We start from the raw sequence: 26,817 nt of genomic DNA on the forward strand, positions 1-26,817 counted from the left end.
CTTTCTGTTGGTGTCCCCCAAGGTTCAGTCCTTGGCCCCCTGGTGTTCTCTCTTTATACTTCATCTCTTGGCAAACTAATCAACTCATTTGGCCTCCAGTATCATCTATATGCAGATGATACCCAAATCTACCTGTCTTCTCCTGATCTCTCTCCATCTCTCATGTCCCGTATTACCAATTGCTTGTCTGCTATTTCTTCATGGATGTCACAATGCTACATGAAACTTAATCTTTCTAAAACTAAACTCGTTATCTTCCCTCCCTCCATCTCCACTCCACTACCTGAATTCTCTATCACCATTAACAACACGACTATCTCTCCTACTAACCAGGCCCGATGCCTTGGGGTCATCCTTGACTCTAACCTCTCCTTCATCCCTCACATTCAGTCCTTCACCAGATCCTGCCGCTTGCACCTAAAAAACATCTCTCGCATCCGCCCATTCCTCACCCAAGAATCCACAAAAACTCTGGTTCATTCACTTATTTCCTGTCTTAACTACTGCAACACTCTTCTGGTTGGCACTCCACTGTCTCCACTCTCTCCTCTACAGTCTGTCCTAAATGCCGCTGCTAGGCTTATCTTCCTTGCACGTCGCTCCTCTTTTGCTTCCCCCCTCTGTGAAACCCTCCACTGGCTCCCAATTACCTTTAGAATTAAATTTAAAATCCTGGTAGGGACAAATAAGGCCATCCATAATACTGTTCCTCCATACATGTCTGCCCTCATTAGCAAATACTCTGCTACTCAATCCTTACGTTCTTCGCATGGGCTAAGGCTCTCCTCCTCACTTATCACCTATTCCTTTTCCCGTCTACAAGAATTCATTAGAGCTGCCCCATATCTCTGGAATCTACTTCAACTGGACCGTCAGCATTCACCCTCTCTCCCAACATTCAAGAAACATCTAAAAACCCACTTCTTCCGAGACGCATACCATCTTAGCTGCTAGAATTCACTTGTCATTGGTACAACCACACCACTTAGTCTGTCAATTCTTATCTTGTCATATCTCTTGAATTTATGTATTGGATTAAGCGCTGCATAAACTGTTGGTGCTATATAAATAAAAGATAATAATAATAATAAGAGAGCGTATGAGTGTGTCAGAGGGTATGAGAGAGTATGAGAGTGTATCATAGTATGCCAGAGTGTAACAGAGTGTAAGAGAGTGGAACAGAGTGTATGAAAGAGAGTATAAGAGAGTTTAAGAGACAGTCAGAAATTTTATATTACATTTTGTTAGAAATATATTAGTAAATATACCGTAATCCCCCAAGTATAAGATGCACCCTCATTTTTGGGGGCCAAATTGTAAAAAAAAAATATTACACAGTTATTGTACTGGCTGCCTGGGAATGATATGAGTGTGATTGATGTTGGCTGCTGGCAACTGTTAGCAATCGCACTCCTATCATGCCTCCCTGTGCCCCCTACACACGGATCCATGCTAAAATACATGGATGCATACAATTTACTCCCCAACCTTACCTGAACTGCCGATCTTCTGCTGTCGCTCGCCGACTTCCGTGTGGGATGCTGTTTCCCCTCTGCCTTGCTCGACGCGGCTGCACAGAAACAGGAACTGAGCGGAGTCATGTGGATGCGATGTGGATGCGATAAAAAAAAAAATCTACCACCACTGTATAAGAAGCACCCAATTTTTAGACCCCAATTTTTTCTAAAAAAGGTGCGTCTTATACATGGGGAAATAGGTTATTAGGAATATATCATATTATAACGAAAATCTGTCGCAAGCGCCAAAACAGGTTACCGCACGGAAGGAGGTCTTCCTCTCCTGTGAGGCTCTTCAGTAGACTGCAGCGGTGGACGAGAGGAGAGGGGGGTCTCCCTCTCCTTCGTGGCAGCTGCTGCTGAGACAGCAGTCATGTGGTGGAGGGGGGTCTCCCCCTCCTCTGTGGCGGCACGTAAGTAACAATATATTGGTAAATATATTACGTTATATTGGTTAAACTATTTGTAAATATATTATTTTAGGAATATATATTATATTGGTTAATATATTGATAAATATATTAGGAGTATTTTTTCTTATATTCTGAATATATTCTATTATATTGGTTAATATATTGGTAAATATATTTTATTAGTGGAAATATTAGTAAATATATTATAGGAAATCTATTACATTTTATTGGTAAATATATTAGGAATATATTTGATTAAATTGGTAACTTATTACATTATATTGGTTATAATATATTCCCAATATATTTACTAATATTTTATTATATTGTAAATATATTACATTGGAAAATATATAGGATTTTTTTTATTAAATTGGGAATATATTACATTAAATTGTTATACTGGTAAATATTAGGGCTGCAATAACATCGATAATAAAAATCATTGCCAATGAATTTCATTATCGATTAGTTGAATCGATTTTAATCAGACCTCAAATTGAGGTCGGATAATAACACTAAGATCCAGATCCCCTGCAGGGGACCTGGATGCTTCTCTCTGACAGCTAGGGGGGGTGATGGAGCACCAGTGTGAAGTGACCTTTCCGGTGCTCCACCATAGAAGCCCCGGCGGAAGAGGTGGTCTGCACAGATTGCGCAACGTTCGGCAGCTGTCAGAGAGAAGGATCCCCGCAGCGCTGCAGGGGACCCGGATCATTCTCTCTGGCAGCCGGTGAGCGTATGTGCGATGCGCACAGGCATCCTCCGCTGCTGCCGGCAATCCCAATGGGGCTTTTAGAGATGGAGCACCGGTGTCACATGACCTTCCAGTGCTCAGTTAAAGCATCCCTTGGTGGATGAATGTGAATTTTTTATTATTTTGGCTTGTTAGCCTTAAATAAATAGGATTTTATACTACACTATATAGCGGACCTAGCCTGATTTCATCTTTGGACACAGTTCCACACATACAGATCATCTGAAGTCGTTACAAGAGAAGACATTTGACGTGTAAGGGTTTTACAAAACCCCCCCAAAAGTGTAAGTGCATTTTTGTATTTGCGTGTTACCAACATTGCGTGATAATACACCATTGGGGTCCCTACCTGTCTCTCTGCTTTTTTACATATATTCACTATACATCCATTCGGAAGACAGGATTGTCTATTGAAGCCTGAACACATGTGAACACTGTAAGTGCATTATATAGACTTACAGCGACAGCACCTGTGTTGAATATTACACAATTATATTCTTTTTCTTTTTATTTATTTCTTTGAAACCGGTATACACGAGCGCCCCCTAGTGTTCTTTGTTCTCATTTTGAAACACCCGGAGAGTGTTTTGTACGGGCTGCAGCTGAGTATCCGGGAAAACTACACAACATAAAGGGAAGTATTTTTTATTGATTTTTTCTTCTCTATACACCCACTTCATACTGGTTTTCATCACTCCTCTTTTCACATATATCAGCCCCCTAGAGTGGCAGGCCCGGTCGCAGTTGCTGCTTACTCCGGCAACAAGGTAAGTAGGGTAAGGGAGGGGGAGAGGGGATAGATAGTGAGAAGGGGTACATATTGAAAAATGGGGAAGGGGGTACAAAGTGATAAGGGGGAACATAGTTAGAAGGGGCAGATAAGAAGGGGATGGGGAGAGGGGGTAATGTGAATGTGTACAAGAATGAAGGAATAAATGTGTGGATGAATTGTGTGAATGCGTATGAGAATTAATTAATTCATTTGTGGATGAATTGCTTGAATGATTTGTGAGACTGCATTAATGAATATGTGTTAATGATTTGTGTGAATGAGTGAGTAAGTGTTTGTGTCTATCATGAATGTTTAAGTGATTTGGGGAAATGCAAAGATGGTGCGTGAAGGGTGGGCTTTAACAATAAATAAATAAATCAAAATGGGCTGCTCAGTCTTAAATGCCCGGGCCTATTTTTTGTCCCAGTCCGGGCCTGGTGACGGCTAACTATTTGGTCCCATCCCGAGGTGTGTGGGACGTAGCAGTCACGTCCAGCGGGGGCCCCGCAAGAATTTCAGTATCTTCCACATCCAACTACTGCAGCGGGAATCCGGTTTTCTTCAGCCTGAGATGACATTCAAACGCTTGTAACGACCCAAAGATCCCATCAGATGGTTGCAGTAAAGTTCACGTTTAATCCGAGTCTGAATCCACTTCTTCTTCTACGAGGTGAAAATAAAGTGTATCATGTTTGTACTTTCATATGCATTTAAATTTGAGCCTTATTCTATTTACCTTAGGGAGAAGCTGCAGCTCGCTGGCAGTAAGTATATGACGTGTCACATTAAGGTGCATTTGATGGCTGGAGTGCCCCCTTTAACAGTTTGTCTGCCTGACTGTTCAATGCATCCCACATATCAGCCGTCTCTCCCGTAATATACCCTGTACTGCACTTTGTTCCCAGTGTGAATGTATTTGGGCGGAATAATTAAAGCTCATCAGTTGCACAGCTGCCTTCCCTGACATCCCCCCACCATGCGCAAACAGCCCGGATGAAGATTGTAAAATGCATCTGCTGCAGTGCAATGATCCCAAGTACTAGACTATGCATTAGTCCCTTTAATAATTCCAGCATCAACTGCAAGAATTACTGGGACTTCAGTCTATGAGACCAAAGTGGGGGACTCCTATTTAATTCATTTTTTATTCTTGTTATGTTATAAGCAGTGTCCCGGCTCCCTGAGCATCGCACTCCAACATACCGTCTGACTTCTGCACCTCCGTCTCTCCTGTGGGCTCTCCTTTCTCAAGGAACTTGGTCAAGTCGTTGAAGATCACGTAGAATTCAAAGGCAAAAACTATTGTGGCGACGAAGCCGAGGACCTGGAGGACAGAGAAGAAGGAACGTGTTGAACCCTCAATGCCAATCGGCTCTACGGCTGCATCGAGTGCTTTACATCACAGCGAAGAACTGAAAGAGTTTACGGCTGAGACACAACTGTCGCTTCTGGCGCATTTCATGACTATCACCTTTATTAAATAAACGCCGTATGCTCTGCTATTTTATGTGACTACTCCTTTAAGGCCACGTACTTTTAGAATGATGTGCTTTCCACGCACAGCATTGTTTACTATATTAACCCCTTAAGGACAGAGCTCTTTTTTAAATTGTTGTATCCTTCCTGACAATGGCTGTTTTAGCATTTTTGCTGTGTTTCTTCTTTCTCATTTAGTGCAGCCACGCAAATCATACATTTCTGGGGATTTTTTTTTTTCTTCAGGAAAAGGAGATTTGTTTAGGCAGACGCTCTGGACACACTTATTTTGAATGGATGCCGCCATCTTGTGAGTGGCAGCACCCCTCTTCCACATGGCGTTATTAAACACTTCTAAGACCGGTCGGCCAAGGCCCTTATATTTTTTTGTGTTTCCAAATGGCTTGACATGAACAAAGTTCAATTGTCACCAACTGCATGCCATCAAGGGGTTAATACTCTCTAGGGGGTGATCAACTGACTCAGATTGAAGGTTAATAAAGAAAACAATATTAAAGATGTTTGTTAGATTACAACTCCCAGCACAAAAAGGCGAGTATGAACGGCATGCTGCTACTCAGTGCGGCTGCTTTGGAAGATTCCACACATATATTTAGAAACAGCCACGAGCGAAACAACAAAGTATATGATGGCAGCGGAGACGGAGCGGAAAAAGTCCTGTTACAAGAAGATGGAAGTGAGGATTAGTGCTGCGGCAGTGACGGGGCCATTACATACAACGTACGGCAGACATAATACCCTCCTGTCCAAATATTTACATATACAGTATTTCTGACGAGCAGAGTGATCTCCTCGGACCCTCTCGGTAAAATGAAACCTCCTTCCAAGCCGCTAGTTTCACGTTATGGACTCCTATACATTTTAAATCTGTCTCCTGTCACCCTTCACATAAATCTGTACAGCCCCCCCCGCAACCGTATACGTTTACACATAGTCTCCACACTCTGCTGTTGCCAACCCGGTCAGCGAACACATATAACGGTGAGTGAGGGACCTGGCCAGCGGAGAACATAAATAACGATGGGTGAGGGAGGGACCCGGCCAGCGGAGAACATGAATAACGGTGGGTGAGGGAGGGAACCGGCCAGCAGAGAACATATATAACAGCGGATGAGGGAGGGACCGGGGCGGCGGAGAACATAAATAACGGTGGGTGAGGGAGGGAGACCGGGCCAGCGGAGAACATGAATAACGGTGGGTGAGGGAGGGAACCAGCAGAGAACATATATAACAGCGGATGAGGGAGGGACGGGGCGGCGGAGAACATAAATAACACTGGGTGAGGGAGGGAACCGGCCAGTGGAGAACAAATATAATGGTGGGTGAGGGAGGGAACCGGCCAGTGGAGAACATATATAACAGCGGATGAGGGAGGGACCGGGCCGTCGGAGAACATAAATAACGGTGGGTGAGGGAGGGACACCTGGCCAGCGGAGAACATAAATAACGGTGGGTGAGGGAGGGAACCGGCCAGCGGAGAACATAAATAACGATGGGTGAGGGAGAGACCCGGCCAGCGGAGAACATATATAACAGCGGGTGAGGGAGGGACCGGGCCGGCGAAGAACATAAATAACGGTGGGTGAGTGAGGGAACCGGCCAGCGGAGAACATAAATAACGATGGGTGAGGGAGGGACCCGGCCAGTGGAGAACATGAATAACGATGGGTGAAGGAGGGACCGAGCCAGCAGAGAACATAAATAACAATGGGTGAAGGAGGAACTCAGCCTTGGCAATAAGTGGCAGTCATGGGCATATGCCCTCTACCCCCGAGCGCGTTGGCTTGTGGTGGATGAGGCAAAAAATAAAGGGAGCACAGAGTGAAGTGAGGGTGGGTGTGGGCTGGAGAAAATATGCGCACTTGCAGGACTTCATTAAATATTATATATCTATATCAGTATATTATATAATCATATCATATATTATATATATATATATTATAATATATTTCATATCAGTATATTACATATATTGGTATATTAGGTATATATAACACACACATACATATATTAAAACTAAATTTATATATATATTTATATATTCTAATATATAATATATAGCAGCGGGGGTTGTCTGCGTCCAGATTTATCACCTACGTCGAGTCGGGGGGAACCTGGTCTTTGTGACATTCCGGTTTGCCACTCACAACCTTGGTTTCCAGCCCTCCTGCGGCTGTCGTTTCGCGATCCGTTATTGCTGCCATCCCTTCCGTCTCTCCTTACGGAACCGGGAGGGCGAGTCCACCCGCTCATCTTGGAGGACCGTCTCCTCCTGGTGGTGTGGACGATCTCGGGAGATTCCGCCTGGGCTCGGGCCTACCGGAGACAGCTCAGTCCTTGCTCCGAGAATCTTGGGCTCCAGGTACCCGAAAGTCTTACCGGGTAGCTTGGCGAAGCTGGGCTTCTTGGAGTCTGGGACAGCAAGTGGATCCCTATTCTGCCCCTCTAGAGGCTGTTCTTAACTTCTTGCTAGAAGCCGCCATCTTGGAATATAAACCCTAAACATAAAATAAAGACAATCAGGGTAGGATACATCGGATTTATGTGGGGGGGGGGGATTATAGTTTTATATAAATAAAGTTCTATATAAAGTCATTGTAGAAAACTATTAAATTACAACTTTCTTTGCATTTAAGACACTTAAAAAGGCTCAACAAGAACAAAATTCTGATGGATAGAAGTAAGAATTTTGGCATTACATACGTGTTTCCTGATATATCCACTCATACAGCAGAAAGGACAGCGGCATCGGGGGAAAGGCAGCAGGCGGCAGCGGTCTTGGTTATCCCTACGCCGGGGGGATAAATACGCCGCCGAAATTAAAGTCACACCGAGGATCAAAATCTTAAGTGATGTACAAAAATGTAATTTCCTAAAGCATAAGAACGTCTGCTGTGTGAAAACGCATAAGCAGATCAAAGACATTGTAAATATGCCATAAAATAAAAACCATGGCAACGAGGCGGGTTCTTAAAACAACATCTCTGACACAATTCATATAAAGGTCTAAGAGATTCAAGCGTTAAAAGCTAGTCCTGTTTTTCAACAGGTCGGCTGAGGATGGAAAGCGTACATTAATGAAATGTGCATCAAAACGCGAAATTTTAGAAATTTTTATATAATTTCAGCATCACACAAATCAAATGTTTTAGAACCACGATGTGGAGACAACTTGTTTTCAGACAGATTTGCTTGGAAACAGAAACCGTGAACTAATCTGTAACAGCAGTTTGCCACGCGGGCTGTTACGAGTGAAACTGCACCAAAAAACACCAAAACTAGAGCAAACGCCGTTTTAGACAATATTTAACAACAATATCTGAAACACTTAGACAGATGCCAAATATTTTCAGACACACGATTTCTTTGTGACCTCTTTAGACATGTGAACTCGCCATCACAAAATTAAGATTAAAAAGGCTATTTCAGAATACATTCGCTAAAACAGATGTATATATTAAAAGAAAACCAGCCTTTAAAAACGATCATCTCTCAAAATCACTCATTAAAACACAGTTTTAGCATCAGGACGTTGGACACCCCCACCAACTCATGAGATACCCCAAAATCAATTCTAAAAGATACATTTAAAAATAATATGGATATTTGAGAATTAACAATTTTAATTTTTTTGGAACATGTGAAATGATTAAGAACCGTGTAATTTTATGTGCGTAAAATCAAATGCATCACTACTGACAACTGCATAAAATGTAAACCGTTTTTGACTTTTGGGTTAGTAACGACCTAATTTTTACGCAACAGTTTTAGAAATCCTTTAAAAACACCTTTTTTCAAACAAACATATATTAAGAGCCACATTTAAATAAGGGAAGGAAGGAAAAAACATTTAACTAGCTCATCAATTTGCCGCACGACTGAAAATAAAAACCATGTTCAGTGGATTAAAATGATGTCATAAGTATCCCCCCCCAAGAATATTTTTAAACACACTTTATTGTAGACAAACATCAAACTCATAAGAAAGGCATAACTATTCATACAGCATGCGGACCGCAAGATGTTCTTTCAAGAACAGGACAGACAGAATCTAAATCACAATGTTTTATACATTTGGGTTATCAAGAGCTTTAACATGTTTAATATACCCGAGAATTCATAAGAAATCCACCATCATTTCAGTTCAATTTTCAGCTTAGACCACAAAATCAGTTCAACAAATCTCAAAATTGGCAACAAATTGCTTTTTCTCACATAGAGACATTACCAAAAACAAATTATATATATATATTTCTTAAACAGCAAAGGAATAAAATGTTTTACTTGCATGGACAGAATTTACTTTTGGAATTGTACACATAAAACCATATATTATGTACACAGTATCGGGGCTCCTGGGAGAGAACAAGCAGCCCCAAGAAACATTCAATTTTATTAAAGACACGGAGGCTCCTATTATGCATTCTCTTTTTTTATTACTCCCTCAGCAGCAAAGAATTGAGGGAAAAAACTTGACTGAAAGAGTTAAAACAAATGAAATAGTGACAACCATAACACTGCCCAGCGATAGCCCAACCAATCAGCAGTCCTCATCATCCTCAGGGGGAATGCAATCCCAACGAACTTCCTCTTTCTTTGCTGCTCCCTCAGGAACGGTTAAGTATTTTTTGCTCTCCATATTTATATATATTTCTGGTATTTCTTTGTCTCATATTTATACCGGTGTCTATATATTTTATTGTATATATTTTTTCCCTTTACCGTTTTCCATTTGCGCTGTCATGCCCCGTTTTTTGTCTGTTTCCCTTCGTTCCTCTTTACCCTTCTAACTGTGTTTCCTTATGCGTTTGCAGTTTTTTTTGTTTGTTTGTTTTTTTCTTCTCTTACCTCCGTCTCCATTTCGATTCTCTTATCACGGCATATCACCCGTTTCGCAGGTTTGCAGGTATCTGTTTTATACGAGCATGCGCCTTTTTCTCCATAGCAGTCATTTTGTTTATTGCACCTTCGTCCACGTTTATTGTCGCGTCACGTGGTGCTGCTTTGTTTCTTGATTTTCTTCTTCTTGTCTGGTGCCCTTTATCCTATCCTCGTTCCCCTTTACTTTCTGGGTTAATCAACCCACGATTTTTTCCTTTTCAGGTCCCTTGGTTGTTTCCTTACCTTGCTTCAGAGTCAGTATGGATAAGCAGGATGCTCATTTTGCTTCTTCTAGAGAGACTGGCACTCCCTCTGGTGGCCAAATTACAGATTCTCACCCTTTATCTTCAGAGGATTTTCAAACCTTATTAGATGCTACTATGTCCTATTCCATCTTTAAGGCTCTGTCCTCAGCTATGGGGGTCATGTCTCATTCTATTGGCCAGTCTATTCAGCAGGCTTTACTTCAGGCCCATTTACCCTCTACTTCCATACCTGCTGTTTCTATTCCTGCTCCTATTGGCAAAAAGGCTCTGTTTAAGTCTAAGCATACTCCCTCACTCCCGATGCACAGCCTTGCTGCTGTTGAGATGGACAAGGCTTCTAATCCTGTCCCTGAGAGCGCTGGTTTACAGCGCAAGAGAGCCACTGACCGGACAAAAGCGGCCAGAAATTGGAAGAGAACTAGGGCTCTTCAAGATTTGTCAGATTCTGACTTGAATGAGGAGGATCTGGATTCCTATAGGGACCCAGAGTCCGATAGATCAGATGCTGAAGACTTTCCTGACCTTTCATCCTCCCCTCATGGGGAAGGGTCAGACCCTGTCCCGGCAGCAGAGGGTGAGGATGATGGTGTCAGGGACCCTCAGGGTACACCCCTGTTTGACCCTGATAACTTGCGCCACCCTCGGTCTGCTGAGTGGGATCCTCCATCTCATATTGTGAAATATCTGGTACTTCGTGTGCGCAAGCCTCTCTCTAAAGAGAGTAGGCGCAAGCTTAGGGCCGAATGCCCTCGCCCCATAGTGCCTGATGGGGTCTGTAAAACTCCAGACGTTGATCCCCAGATTACCCAGTTTCTGGCTAAAACGGGTTGGAAACCCAGGAAACTTTTGGAATTCTCCCTGCGCCATTGCCAAGACATATTGGGTCCGATTACTAAACTGTTTGAGTTGTTGGAGTCAGGTAAAGCTGCGCCTGAAACTTTTGATTTTGATGTTGCCTTAGGTTGGCTTCAGCGCATTATTTGTATTACTGGTAACGCTAATTCTGCGCTCTGCTCTGAACAACGCAAGTCAATCTTGCTTAAGATTGAGCCCAAGTTAATTAATATGGCTTCTCAAGAACCTGGCCAAGCAGCTAAAGGTCTTTTGTTTGGTGATTCATTCGTCAAGAATGTCTGTTCATTTGTCAAAACATTCACTGCTTTGGATGAAAAAGGTTTTTGGTCCTAAGATTTTTGCAGGGGCTAGACGAAGCAGGGGCCGTTCGTCCGGCCGTGACGCCAGGTTTCGCGGAACCTACAGAGGCTCCTTTTCACAATGCCCGGCGTCTTACGAGCAGCGACCAGTGCCTTTCTTCCCCTATCGTGGACAGGCTGGCCTTCCAGGACTTCACGAGGTTTCCCTTCTTCCAGACGGCCTTATAGTAAGTACCATTCTCCCCTTCCAAAGGTGGGCGGTCGCCTTGCTTCTTTTTATCAGGCTTGGGTTCATATCTCCTCAGATGCTTGGGTCCTAGACGCGATCAGGGGCTATCGTATAGAATTAACTCCATTGCCTCAACAGATTTGCCTTCCTCCCACGGCAAAGTTTCACATGTCGCAGGTCCTTCTGATCTCAAAGGAGGTTCAGTCACTTTCAGAGAAAGGGGCTATTCAACAGATCCCCATAGACTTCCCAGGCTTTGTCAGCTCCCTCTTCTTAGTCCCGAAGAAAGGTGGGGGTGTCCGACCCGTCATCAATCTTCGTCCTCTCAATGCGTTCGTGGTGTATCACCACTTCAAATTGGAAGGGATACATTGCCTCAGAGATCTGTTGTTACCAGAGGATTGGATGGTGAAACTGGATCTTCAGGACGCTTACTTCACTATTCCCATTGCAGCGGATCATCGGAATCTCCTTCAATTTGTGTGGGCAGATCAGAAATGGAGGTTTACGTGCCTTCCCTTTGGCCTCTTATCGGCCCCGTGGTGCTTCACGAAGGTTATGAAGCCAGTAGTAGCGTTTCTTTGGTCCCGAGGTATTCGTCTGATCATTTATCTGGACGATATTCTCATCATGGCTCAGTCCCCTCATCTTCTACAAACTCACCTCGACTGGACTTTACATCTCCTTCAGTCTCTGGGTTTCCTTATCAACTGGGACAAGTCTTGCCTCGTTCCTTCCCAATCCTTAGAGTTTCTGGGATTCTGGATAGACTCCATTCAACAGTCTCTCTTCCTCCCGCGGCCAAAGATAGTGGCGATCAAGAAAGAGATCAGGAGATTGCTTCGACTGGATGTTGTTACCATGAGGCAGTTAGCACGACTGATAGGTAGGGCTGCAACTAACGATTATTTTAATAATCGATTAGTTGGCCGATTATTTTTTCGATTAATCGATTAATCGGATAAAAAAAATGAATGTAAATTTTTCATTTATTTAAAATAATTTACTAAACAAATGATGTTAAATACAAACAGCAGAATAAAAAAACTTTGATAATACATTTCTTGTCTTTATTTCCCAACCAGCCCCCCAATATATGCACATTTGAGCCCAGGCTTGCTACGCTGCCTCCCAGACATGCCATGCTGCCCCCCCACATATGCCACGCTGCCTACCACATATACCACTCCACGCTGCCTCCCACATATACCACACCACGCTGCCTCCCACATATGCCACTCCACGCTGCCTCCCACATCTGCCACTCCACGCTGCCTCCCACATCTGCCACTCCACTCTACCCCCCACATGCCACTGTGCCTGATACGCCTTATACCCCCTGAAACACCACTCCATCCTCCCCAGACATGCCACCCTGCCCTCCCCACATATGCCACGCCATGCTGCCTCCCACATCTGCCACTCCACAATGCCTCCCACATATGCCACGCTGCCTCCCACATATGCCACGCTGCCTCCCACATCTGCCACTGTGCCTGATACGCCTTATATCCCCACTACATCCTCCCCAGACATGCCACCCTGCCTCCCAGACATGCCACTTCTCTACCCCCAGATATGCCACTCTACCCCCAGATATGCCTTATACACCCTGATACACCACTCCGTCCTCCCCAGACATACCACCCTGCCTCCCAGACATGCCACTTCTCTACCCCCAGATATGCCACTCTACCCCCAGATATGCCTTATACACCCTGATACACCACTCCGTCCTCCCCAGACATGCCACACTGCCCTCCCACATATGCCTTATATACTGTATATGCCTTATACCCCCAGATATGTCACTTCACTGCCCCCAGGATTTAGATTCCCCTAAATTAACCCTAAACTCCCCATTAACCATAACTGCCCCTAAATTAACCCTTAAAACCCCCTTAACCACAGCATCCCCTAAATTAACCCTAAAGACCCCATAAACCACAGCATCCCCTAAATTAACACTAAACACACCATTAACCACAACTGCCTCAAATTAACCCCAAACACCCCATTAACCACAGCTGCTCCTAAATTAACCCTAAACACCCTATTAACATAACTGCCCCTAAATTAACCCTAAACACCCAATTAACCATAACTGCCCCTAAATTAACCCTAAACACCCCACTAACCATAACTGCCCCTAAATTAACCCCCACCTCCCCTAACTTTCAGTAGCCCAAATATATATATATATATATTACATACATATATATATATATATATACATACATATACTTACAGTTAGATGAGTGTCACAGCCATGTGGTTCTGGCCTGGAGAAGGAAGGGGCGGGGCCAGTTGTCACAGTGATTACAGGGAGGGGGAGTAAGTAGGAGCTGCTGCTGTGAGACGGTGAGTCAGACTAAACGGATTATATAATGAGGGGGATTTTTCAGAGCGTTTGCTCTGAAAAAACCCTCATTTTATAATCGATAATAATCGATTCAACTAATCGATAATGAAATTCGTTGCCAACGAATTTCATTATCGATTATTATCGATTTTATCGATTAGTTGCTGCAGCCCTACTGATAGGTCTCTTGTCCTCTTCCATTCAAGCCATATTTCCGGGCCCCCTGCACTACAGAGCGCTTCAAAGACTAAGAAGTTCTTCGCTGCTTTGTACTCATTCGTACGAGACCTGCATCTCTCTCGACGACGAATCCAGAGACGAGATGAATTGGTGGTTGTCCCACATGGAGGCGTGGAACGGCCGAGCCATCTTTGGTACCATTCCAGACGTCATCATAGAATCGGACGCAATCTTACATGGTTGGGGAGCGCGCTATGGGACCGTATCTACAGGTGGCAGATGGTCCACAGAGGAATCTTACCTGCATATCAACTGCCTGGAACTCTTGGCAGGATCTTTTGCCGTCCGCAGTCTTGCTCCCTCCGGAGCATCGTGCTCCATTCTCCTCAAAATGGACAACGTGGCAGCGGTGAGATATATCAATCACCTGGGAGGCACGAGATCCAAGATGCTAGCTTGTCTCGCGAGGGATTTTTGGAAGTTCTGTCTCCTTCAAGGAATCTCGGTGAGGGCCGTTCTCATTCCCGGTCTTTCCAACTGCGCGACAGATTGGAACTCACATTTTCTCAGGGATTCAGGGGATTGGCGTCTTCATCCATCCATTTGTCGCTTAAAGAATTGTCTTCCAAACTTCTTCTTCTCCTCTGTATTCTGTCTTGTAAACGTGTTTCCGATGTCAGAGCTTTGGATTTCCATGCGAAAGTTTTCCGTCCTGATGGCGTTTCCTTTGATATTTCTAGGAGAACTAAATCCAATACTAAATCTGTCTTTTATCCGGCCTTTCCTCATAGACCTCTCTTATGTCCTGTTCTTTCTCTTCGAGAGTATGAATCTCGCACCCGTATGCTTCGAGACCCCTTGTCTCTTCCTTTATTCATTTTGTCATGTAATAGTAAAATCTTGGAATTTTCCTGTTTGGTTTCTTCTGGTTCGGTTTCATTGGAACCAGAAAGAGGAAGTTCGTTGGGATTGCATTCCCCCTGAGGATGATGAGGACTGCTGATTGGTTGGGCTATCGCTGGGCAGTGTTATGGTTGTTAATATTTCATTTGTTTTAACTCTTTCAGTAAAGTTTTTTCCCTCAATTCTTTGCTGCTGAGGGAGTAATAAAGAAAGAGAATGCATAATACTCGCCTCCGTGTCATTAATAAAATCATGACTTTACGTCAAGTAATAGAAAAATCTTGGAATTGCCTCTCAGCGATAACAGCAATAAACGTTGACTCATAGACACCGATCAATATGTTTACCAATGACTACTATCTCCAGCGTAAAGCATACTCGTCCTCCAACACCGGGACAAAAACGTGGCAAACAATGCAGTCCCACTGAACCGAAGAATCATTTTAATAGATGTGATCAGGGGCGGGCTGGGCCAGAATCCGGATGGCCGGCAGACGGATATTCAACGCAGCCGCTTAGTTTGCAGCTGGATTGAATGCTGCCACTCATCTAAGGTGTGCCGGCGCTGCAACTGTGGCTGTGCGTCAGGACTTGTGTGCCGGGATTTGAGAAAAACACTGAAGCCACGCCCACCGTCTTCCGCACCGGAAGGACAGGACACAGAAGAAGAGGAAGAACAAAGAGGAGGAGGAAAAGTGACAGTGACAGAAGAAAGGTAGGATAGGATTCAGGGAGAGTGGATAGGGTGTGAGAGTGATGGGTGTAATGCTGAATGTTTGTGAATGAGGGTTTCAGGTAGCATGGATGTGTAAGTGTTGGGTGATAGCATGGCATAGGGAGGCTGTAATCACATTCCTTTCATGCCCAGATTCCAGCATATACTGTGATTCCTGTTATCAGTTTTTTTTTTTGGTCCAACTTTGGTGTGTTAACAACACTTTTATTGGACAGAATAATTAATATATATATATATATATATATATATATATATAAATTAATATTGTTGTTGATTTTTTTAGTCTAATTTTGGTGAGTTACTTTTAATAAGGTATTTTTTTTTTTTGGTTTTGGCCAAGTGAATGCTGAATTTTCAGTTTAGGTCCAGAATTTTCATTTCGGTGCATCCCTACTATATACTAAGCCAGTCACTGACGTGGTAGGCCTACACCACATCAATGTTTGGCTTAGTATATAGTAGGGCTGCAACTAACGATTATTTTAATAATCGATTAGTTGGCCGATTATTTTTTCGATTAATCGATTAATCGGATAAAAAAAACAATATGCAAATTTTTCGTTTATTTAAAAGAATTTAATGAACTGGATGTTAAAAAACAACTTAAAATTTACATTAACATTCTTATTTTGTTATGATGTAATAAAAAACAATATTTTCAAAGTACAAGAACCCAAACACAATATTTATGAAACAAAATAACCCCAAACATTCTGAAAAGAGGTGGACTATTACTGTTCAAGAAACTTTGCCCCAGCACTTTGCACTTTGCACCCAGCACTTTGCACCCAGCACTTTGCACCCAGCCCTGGCACTTTGCACCCAGCACTTTGCACCCAGCACTTTGCCCCAGCCCTGGCACTTTGCATCCAGCACTTTGCACCCAGCATTCAGCACTTTGCACCAGCACTTTGCACTTTGCACCCAGCCCTGGCACTTTGCACCCAGCACTTTGTACCCAGCACTCAGCACCCAGCACTTTGCCCCAGCCCTGGCACTTTGCATCCAGCACTTTGCACCCAGCATTCAGCACTTTGCACCAGCACTTTGCACCCAGCCCTGGCACTTTGCACCCAGCACTTTGTACCCAGCACTCAGCACCCAGCACTTTGCCCCAGCCCTGGCACTTTGCATCCAGCACTTTGCACCCAGCACTTTGCACCAGCACTTTGCACCCAGCACTTTGTACCCAGCACTCAGCACTTTGCGCCCAGCACTTTGCCCCAGCCCTGGCACTTTGCACCCAGCACTTTGCACCCAGCCCTGGCACTTTACACTCAGCACTTTGCACCCAGCCCTGGCACTTTGCACCCAGCACTGGCACTTTGCACCCAGCACTTTGCACTGTGCCCCTGCACCCAGTCTCCAACTCTGCCCTGCACCCAGCCCTGCCCCCACATTCTGCCCTGCCCCCACACTCACACTCTGCCCTGCACCCACTCTGCCCTGCACCCACACTCACACCCTGCCCTGCATCCCCACCCCCACTCTGCCCTGCACCCAGTCTCCCACTCTGCTCTGCACCCACACTCACACCCTGCATCCCCACCCCCACTCTGCCCTGCACCCAGTCTCCTGCCCTGCACCCCCCACCCCCACTCTGCCCTGCACCCCCACCCCCACTCTGCCCTGCACCCACACTCACGAACCGCTCTGTGCGAATGGAGCCACTCGCACAGAGCGAACCGCTCTGTGCGAATGGAGCCACTCGCACAGAGCGAACCGCTCTGTGCGAATGGAGCCACTCGCACAGAGCGAACCGCTCTGTGCGAATGGAGCCACTCGCACAGAGCGAACCGCTCTGTGCGAATGGAGCCACTCGCACAGAGCGAACCGCTCTGTGCGAGTGGAGCCACTCGCACAGAGCGAACCGCTCTGTGCGAGTGGCTCCATTCGCACAGAGCGATTCGCTCTGTGCGAGTGGCTCTGTGCGATCCGTGCACATAGACATGAAGAATACTTACCTCCGGAACGCGTCACATCCGTCACATAGCTAAAAGAAGGCGGAGACTGCAGAGCGTGTAGCAGAAGCGGGGAACGCTCGCGGAGGTAAGTAAAAGGAGCCTAGTGCTCCAACAACGAATCGATCACTCGATTAATCGATAACGGAAATCGTCGACAACGATTTCCGTTATCGATTATTATCGATTTTATCGATTCGTTGTTTCAGCTCTAGTATATAGTGATAGGGGTTGTAGTGCAGTATTGTCGGTGTCTGGCTCAATGTATAGTGATAGGCACGCATTGACGTCAATGTGTGCCTCAGTATATAATAGTTATGCTGTACCCCTGTCAATGTTTGCCTAACCATAGAAACTATGCAGTTTTAAAGTGTGTGGGGGGGTGCCACATACAGTATATGCCACAGGTGCCAAATACTCTCGGTACGCCCCTGCATCATGCGGCAGTCAGTCCCAATGGCTGTGCCTCAGCTCTTTGTCCCACGTCTTAAAAGGGGTGGGATGAAGAGCTGAGGCACAGCCATTGGGCGGTACGGTGCGTACACGCCGGCCGCTTTGATTTCATTAGGCGCCGGTGGAGTGACTGCCGCTTTCAATGTCGCTCGCAGCAGCTTTGGTGGCGCAATGGGCCAGTTGACTAGACTTGCCCCCCAGGCCTTGGGCTGCCAGCCCTCCCCTGGATGTGATCTTAGTAGAGATTCCTTTACAGGCTGGATTAACATTTATTTCAAACACATCACATGACATCACACCGGACGCAGAAAGCATTTTATTTACCAATACGTGACGAGTCGATAAACCGCCGCCAAGCGGAAGCCATGGGATCCATTTGCACCAATCACACTATAATTTACTGCCCTGTAATCTGGATTTCAAAACACAACACAATTTGACAACGGGTTAAAAATGGAATTCTTGAAATTACTTTTTTTTTTTTGTAACACATTTGGGTATTTGCAGTTTAAAAAACATTTAAGCATTTGGATTTTTGAACACCAATATTAAGAAAAAAAATAAAAGGAAATAAAACCAAAAAGAATCAGACTTTTGTCGTACAAACAATACATTTTCCAAACCAATTACTGAATATTTTACATATATGGGGGGTCAAACATTTTAAAACAGAAAATAAGCTGTCATTTGATTAAAACAGAGACCATATTTAGTAGGAATTTGTTTTAAATTTTAAAATTTTAGACACAGTTTAAGCACAAATTTCAACTCACATCTCTTATTAGAAACACCTGCATTGTCATTATTTCTTTTATATAGCGCTATCACATACCGCAGCGTTGTACAATGGGTAAACAGGACATCATTAGATTTGAAGCAAGAGGTAAGACGGACCCCTGCTCGAAGAGCTTACAATCTAGGCGTACCCTGCATTATTGTTGTTTTATATAGCGCCATCACATTCCGCAGGGTTGTACAACGGGTAAACAGGACATCATTAGATTTGAAACAAGAGGAAAGACGCACCCCTGCTCGAAGAGCTTACAATCTAGGCGTAACCTGCATTGTAAAAGACACACAATTCACTTCAAATGTACAGAAATCAAATCATATGAAAAAGTCAGACCTTAAAACACGTTTATTTGAAGGGAAAACCCAATTTACGTTACACGAGTGATAAACAGAATTAATAATATATTATGTTTGACGCTGGGATTATAATTCTGGAAACACCATCTGAAGTACCGTGTTTGTTGTTTTTTACGACGTGGCAAAAGTGAACATTTTATTGACCGTTTCGATATAAAACTAGTTTGTTTTTGATAGAGCAGGAAGATTATTTTAAAGAGCACTGAAAATACGCTGACGAGGATTAACAAGAACACCAACCCTTTCCTCGTTTTACGCATTTGTCATAAACCCAAATCGTAGAAAATGTAGAAATCGTGGTTTCCAAAACCCACCACAATGTTTAAAACCACTTTAGGACCAAACATTTCTCTTTAAAACACCAGAATTTCACATTTATTCAAAAACCTTGGTTTAGAAAGCAGTTACAGACACAATGCTCGAGCAGCATTTTATCCTTTGACACGTACGAGGTATACAAGCCATTTATACCCAGGACTGTATCTATAACAAGAGGACATCCTCTACGGCTGGAGGAAAGAAGGTTTCTACACCAGCACAGACAGGGGTTCTTTACAGTAAGAGCGGTGAGATTATAGAACTCTCTGCCAGAGGAAGTGGTAATGGTAAACTCAATAAAAGAGTTCAAAAGGAGCCTGGACGTGTTTCTTGAAAGCAATAATATTATAAGTTATGGATATTAGATTAATAGGGACAGAACGTTGATCCAGGGATTTATTCTGATTGCCATATTTGGAGTCGGGAAGGAATTTTCCCCCTGGTATGGGGCAATTGGCATCTGCTTCATAAGGGTTTTTTGCCTTCCTCTGGATCAACACAGTAGGGACACAATATGTATATAGGTTGAACTTGATGGACTTTGGTCTTTTTTGAACCTTATGAACTATGTTACTATGTTAATAACGCAGGCTCAGGAACAGGCAAGACTAGGGAATCTCGATATGTATAAGCTTGGAGAAAATACTTGAAATCCTTAAAGGGATTTAACAAATCCCAGGAGGGATGTTTGTTTCAAAAGAGGAGAAATGGTTAAACAAGGTCATAATCTGAAACTAGTGAGTTAGAGGCTTAGATGTAATGTAAAGAAGTTTTACTCCTAGAGTGGTAGAGAAATGGAACAGCCTCCCAGCAGAAGCGGTAGAGACTAGACTTGGGCACCAGGGGGCTCTTCGTGTTCGTCTTCGTGCTCGTCTTCGGCAAAAAAAAAAACTTCGTATTCCGCGAATATTCGCCTGGTCCTGTCTTCTCTTCGGGCGAATATTCGCGGACATTCTTCGTGCTCGGGTTTTCTTCGTTTTCCCCGGTTAAGGGGTTAAAACGGAGTTAAAGCCGCTCTGGCGCCAGGAGTTTAAATGTCCGTATGAGCAACTCTATTGGTCGTCAGCAGGGGGCTCGTCTGCCATTGGTTGATGGCAGACGAGCCCCCTGCTGGCGACCAATAGGGTCGCTCGTACAGACTGTTATACTCCTGGTGCCGTAATTGTTCGGCAGATCCCGCTGGTCTCCCTGTTCTATCATTTATTAACTGATAGAACAGGGAGACCAGCGGGATCTGCTGGGTAAGTTGCAGCATTGGGATTTTAAAAGTCTGCACGAGCGACTCTGTTGGTCGCTCGTGCAGACTTTTAAAACCCCAATGCTACAATTTACCCGGCACATCCCACTGGGCTCCCTCCCTGTTCAATTAATTAAATGTCCGTACGAGCGACCAATAAAGTCGCTCGTACGGACATTTAACTATCTGAACAGGGAGGGAGACCAGTGGCATCGGCAGGGTAAATTGCAGCATTGGGGTTTTAAAACCCCAATGCTGCAACTTGCCCTGCCGATGCCACTGGTCTTTAACTAATTGAACAGGGAGGGAGACCGATGTCACTGGTCTCCCTCCCTGTTCAATTAGTTAGTCCGTGCGGGGTTAAATGTCCGTACGAGCGACCAATAAAGTCGCTCGTACGGACATTTAACTCTGTACAGGGAGGGAGACCAGTGGCATCGGCAGGGTAAGTTGCAGCTGCAACTTGCCCTGCCGATGCCACTGGTCTTTAACTAATTGAACAGGGAGGGAGACCGATGCCACTGGTCCCCCTCCCTGTTCAATTAGTTAGTCCGTGCGGGGTTAAATGTCCGTACGAGCGACCAATAAAGTCGCTCGTACGGACATTTAACTCTGTACAGGGAGGGAGACCAGTGGCATCGGCAGGGTAAGTTGCAGCTGCAACTTGCCCTGCCGATGCCACTGGTCTTTAACTAATTGAACAGGGAGGGAGACCGATGCCACTGGTCTCCCTCCCTGTTCAATTAGTTAGTCCGTGCGGGGTTAAATGTCCGTACGAGCGACCAATAAAGTCGCTCGTACGGACATTTAAATCTGTACAGGGAGGGAGACCAGTGGCATCGGCAGGGTAAGTTGCAGCTGCAACTTGCCCTGCCGATGCCACTGGTCTTTAACTAATTGAACAGGGAGGGAGACCGATGCCACTGGTCTCCCTCCCTGTTCAATTAGTTAGTCCGTGCCGGGTTAAATGTCCGTACGAGCGACCAATAAAGTCGCTCGTACGGACATTTAACTAATTGAACAGGGAGGGAGACCAGTGGCATCGGCACTGCCGATGCCACTGGTCTCCCTCCCTGTTCAATTAGTTAGGGGTTAACTTTATTTTAAAGGGTTAAGGGGCCGTGCAAGTGAGCCTATTGGTCGCTTGCACGGCCCTTTAACCTATGGATTTCCGCTCCCGTTAACCCCTTCGATGCTGTGTTAGATAACGCAGCATCGAAGGGGTTAACGGGAGCGGAAATCCATAGGTTCGCTGTCAGGGGCTAGAAAGACCGTGCGAGTGAGCCTATTGGTCACCTGCAGGGTCTTTCTCTGGCATCAACCAATTGGTTGATGCCAGAGGAGGTCCCTGTAGGCGACCAATAGGCTCATTCGCACTGCCCTGTAACCCGTGACGGCGAACCTGCGGATTTCCACTTCCGGGAACTGCCGCGATGCCGCGAAGACAAGGTAAGATGAAGGGGGGGAATGGTAGACGAAGACGAAGACAATCACGAAGATCTTCGTGGTGTGTGTCTTCGTCTTCGCCTACGTTTTACCGCCGCCGTCTTCTCTTCGGCGTGTCTTCGGAACGAACACGAAAACGCACTCTTCGTGTTCGTTTCCATGTTCGCCCGAAGACGAATGCACAAGTCTAGTAGAGACTAATAAAGTGAGGGGACGTTAGCTTCAAAGACACAACACAACAGAAAAGGGATTGAACTGGACACGTTAAAGCTACAGAAAGAAGAAGAACTACTCATGATAAGTGAAGTAAAAGACATTAGTAATATTGGAGACGATAGGGTCTGAGATGCCTTGTGCCTTCAGTAACAGCAAAGGTGGAAGCAGGAAAAAACAACTAAAACACAAAAGAATAGGGCCAATGGCAATGCAAAAACAGAGACAGGGGAAATACTGTACAAAGATAAGCCCTGGCCTGGACACATCCCACTGCAACCACAGCACCTGGATTTCTCAAAGAAAACGAACATCAAAAGCCAAGCGCTGCAAGTGATATGCTGAAAATATGGCTGAAAATATGAAAAAACTTAGACCGCGGACCTTAAGATTTCGCCAAAAAAATATATTTTTTAAAAACACTCAAAACCTTTAGGAAATAATTTGTTTAGCATCCAGCATAACATCCTAGATAAATAAAATGGTATTGGAGGCCTGCTGTGGAAGCTACATGGGACACCAGATATGGCTGAAAATATGAAAAAACTTAGACCCTTACCATAAAAAACCTATAGCACATAATGTGAATTAATGTCTATGTTTACAACTCCTAGACAGTAACTTTGTCTTGTTTATTTGTAACTGAGTTTCACCACCATAGACAGGATAATAAATATTTGCCTGCAAGACATGGTAGGAAGAAAATAGATTAATAAGTAAATCAAGAAACATATAAATAGTTCCTGTCTTAGACTGGTCAGAATGCTAAGGCCCCAGAAAAGAATACCAGACGTCTCAAGATTTACAAGGGTTCACTAACATATGTAGAGCACATTTTACTTACAAGGTCAGGTAGTAGCTCGTAATACACAAAAGAAGGCCCATAAACCCTATTTAAATTATAAGGGTACGCTCTGTGGGAACGAAATATCTGATGGTCATTCAATAATTAACAAAAAAAAGAAAAAAAAAACTCTTAAAAGAAACAAAAAATATATTATTCAATGGTAAAATCATTTTTCCCATTAAGGGCACATTCCGAACTAGCTCTTAGGACCGACGCTCCCTAATTATAGAGAGGTCAAATTAGGATGTTTAGATCCTAAATTAGTAATTATTAGATTTGCCCAGTACTTTCTACATTAATTCCATTTTTTTGAGTTTAGAATAAACAGAGATTTTAACAGCAATTTTGTTATTTTTTGTTGAGGAAGCAGTTCATATCCTACACATCTAATCTTTTTTTTAAGCCTTCAACTCCTATCAAAGTGGATAGAATTCCAAAATAAATGTTATTCACTTTAAAAAAAAAAAAGGTCACAATCACAGATTCTTGATAATGTAAAAAAGTGGATCATGACTGGTAAAACAATGACAATGCTCCTATCAATTTCCAAAAGATACGTCCATCCTTTTTTCTCCTTATAGTCCATCCACATCCATTTTTGCCTTCTCTGTTAAGTTCATGATGCCTGTACAGATTTATTGTAAACAATTAAGATTTATAACCTGACCTGTGAAGAATTAGTGCTGGTTAAATTCAGCTTCACCCTTATTGCTTTTTGTGACAAATGCTAGAAATTCAACTATTTTCAAAAACCCGTAGAGAGCAGCCTCTGTGATTGACAGCTGATCTACAAAACCCCGTTTTTATTAATCCATTTTGATGGCTGGAATTCTACTCACCGATTTCTGGTCAAGAGATATGTTTCCTTTGTCTTGGAAATTAGGTTTGGTTGAAGCCTAAAATTATATTAAATCACTTCTGGATGAGTAATTAGATTGATAGAAAAAAACTGCTGAATGTCGTTTTTGTAAGAATTAGCGTAAACAGACTTTCATTAATGAACTCTTTCTTCTCAAACATCTTGTGACCGGTCACAGCTCCTTCTTGTCACGTCCCTTCGTCACACTTATATCTAATCACCCTTTATAATTCTGCGTGACCTATTAATTGTATCGACCAAGAGGGGAATTATTGTTTAAAGCCTTAAAATCACATTAGGGCAAGAAAGATACACTCTTAACACTCTTAAGGTGTAAGTCTGTAAGAAATTTAGTAAAATCACATACTCACATTGTAGACATGCTTCATAAACATAACATTTTGTACATACACGCTGTATACAACATACACACACATTGTAAGCAAAAAATAACACTAACATAGAAACAAAGATGGATCAGACCCATTCGACCCGCCTATTCTGTCCATGGTTCCTGCTGTAAAGAGTCAAACCTTAATCAGTCCTTGGTTTCATCTTAGAGTCAAGAGCCATATGTCTATCCAAAGATCTATGAGAAAGGGGAGCATACAGTGGGACATGAGGATCCTTGGCCATCTATCTAAACCAGGGGTTCTCAAACTGCGGCCCTCCAGCTGCTGCAGGACTACATCTCCCATAATGCTCTTTCAGCTAAGGGGCTGGCTGAGGAGTATGGGAGATGTAGTCCTGCAGCAGCTGGAGGGCCGCAGTTTGAGAACCCCTGATCTAGACAAACTATTGAGATGTTTTCTTTTGTTGTTTCTATTAGAGGTCCTTGAGGTCCAATGACCATGGTGACCCAGTTACTACCAGTGTTAACATTTTGTACTAAGATGTAAACACATTCATTATACACTGCCTAGTACCCTGCATCAATCTTAACATAGTTTTTATATTTCAATTTGTTTCATTTTTACTTATATAATACTTAATAATGTTTTTATTATTTAATATAAATAGGGGCTATTTTAGAAAAGAAAACATATTTAATACTGTACATATATATATATATATAAAAATAAATGTTAATATATGCTTATAATATGTTAATAGATGCTTACCCTATCATATATAAATGTGGTAAACATACTTTTGTTCAGTAACTTTTATGGCTCTCTGGATAATAATTTTTTTCTACCATGCATTTGAAGTCTACATAATAATTACTTTGAGGCAGTAATTCTTACTTGTAATTTTCTATGGGGCTGATTGCAGGCGACAGATAGAGACCCTATAATCTTTTAATTTATCGCGGCAACATTTCTTACAAACACCAGACTGACTGTAGTAAATTTTTGTCCTGCAACAAAGATGTAAATGATCAATACAGCCGCTTAATTTACAGCGTTAATGGCAAGCGGTGTGATATACGGCCCCTTGTGAAAGGAATCTGCATTAGTTAATTGACCAGCCCACAATGGAGTGACAAGTATGGATGTGCTTGCTTGGGGTGGGGGATTCTCTGTGGCTTCCAAATAATTAGAGAGACCTTTTTTTTGTTTTGTTATGGTTTTTGAGATTAATAGCTGATCATTTATCAGTTTATCGGTCCCCTTTTCACTATAAAGTGAAAAATTCGGGATGCGCTATCAGAAGACAGAAATTTAAACATGTTCTTGTTTAATGGCCTTTTTTTTAAACCATTTTAAGCAAGTCAATGCCTACCGAATCGGGTTCCAAATGGGACTTATCACAATATAGAAATATAGAATTTGCCAGCAGATCAGACCCATTCTGCCCATCTGGTCTGTTCATTTCACCTGATGTAAAGACTCAAACCTTAATCCGTCGTTGGACTCATCTTAGATTAAGGAGTCACATGCCTATCTCATTCATGTTTAGATACCATTATAGTATTTACCTCTACCACTTGTACTTGGAGGCTGCTCCACTTATTTACCACCCATTTTGTTTCATATTGCCAGGATACAGGAGAAGCTGGGAAGTAATTCTTATAAAAACATTATAAACCGCTAAAATGTAGCACACAATTTAAGTTGAATATTTTGTACTATGGCTACAAGGAGAAGTAAAATACAGTTTGGATGTTGGTGAACAATAGTCAAGTTTTATCTGAGATATCCTAGATTCTCAAGTTAACAAACTTTGTTTAATAATAATAAAAAAAAATAATAATAATAATAAAAAAGAATGTGGTTCATGGATTTGATGAGCTAAAGTGGTAACTGAGTCACATAGGCTGAGGCTGTGTGTTAAACCATCGGGGCACACCAAAAGACTACCTGCCCTTTATACCATAGTTAACTTCCAACCAATATATTATCCCGATCCAATCCTTTTGCCATGTATTTGTGTTGCATGCTATTTTGGCACCATATGCATATATAATACTAGCAATAAAGTATCCATCATATAAATGAGGTCAATACAGAGAACGTGAAAGACAAATAGGAAAATAAAAATCTAAAGGGATACAGATTATTATTTGTTGATTTATATAGCACCATCATATTCTGCCGAGATGTCCGATGGGCAAACCGGACATAACAACCAGCATATAAATACGTTGGATTAAAAATAAAAAAAGGGAAAAGAGATATAATAATAATAATATTATTATATTATATGTATATAATAAATATAATG

The sequence above is a fragment of the Spea bombifrons genome, chromosome 9 (assembly GCF_027358695.1).
Source record: "Spea bombifrons isolate aSpeBom1 chromosome 9, aSpeBom1.2.pri, whole genome shotgun sequence".
In the NCBI taxonomy this organism is placed as follows: Eukaryota; Metazoa; Chordata; class Amphibia; order Anura; family Pelobatidae; genus Spea; species Spea bombifrons.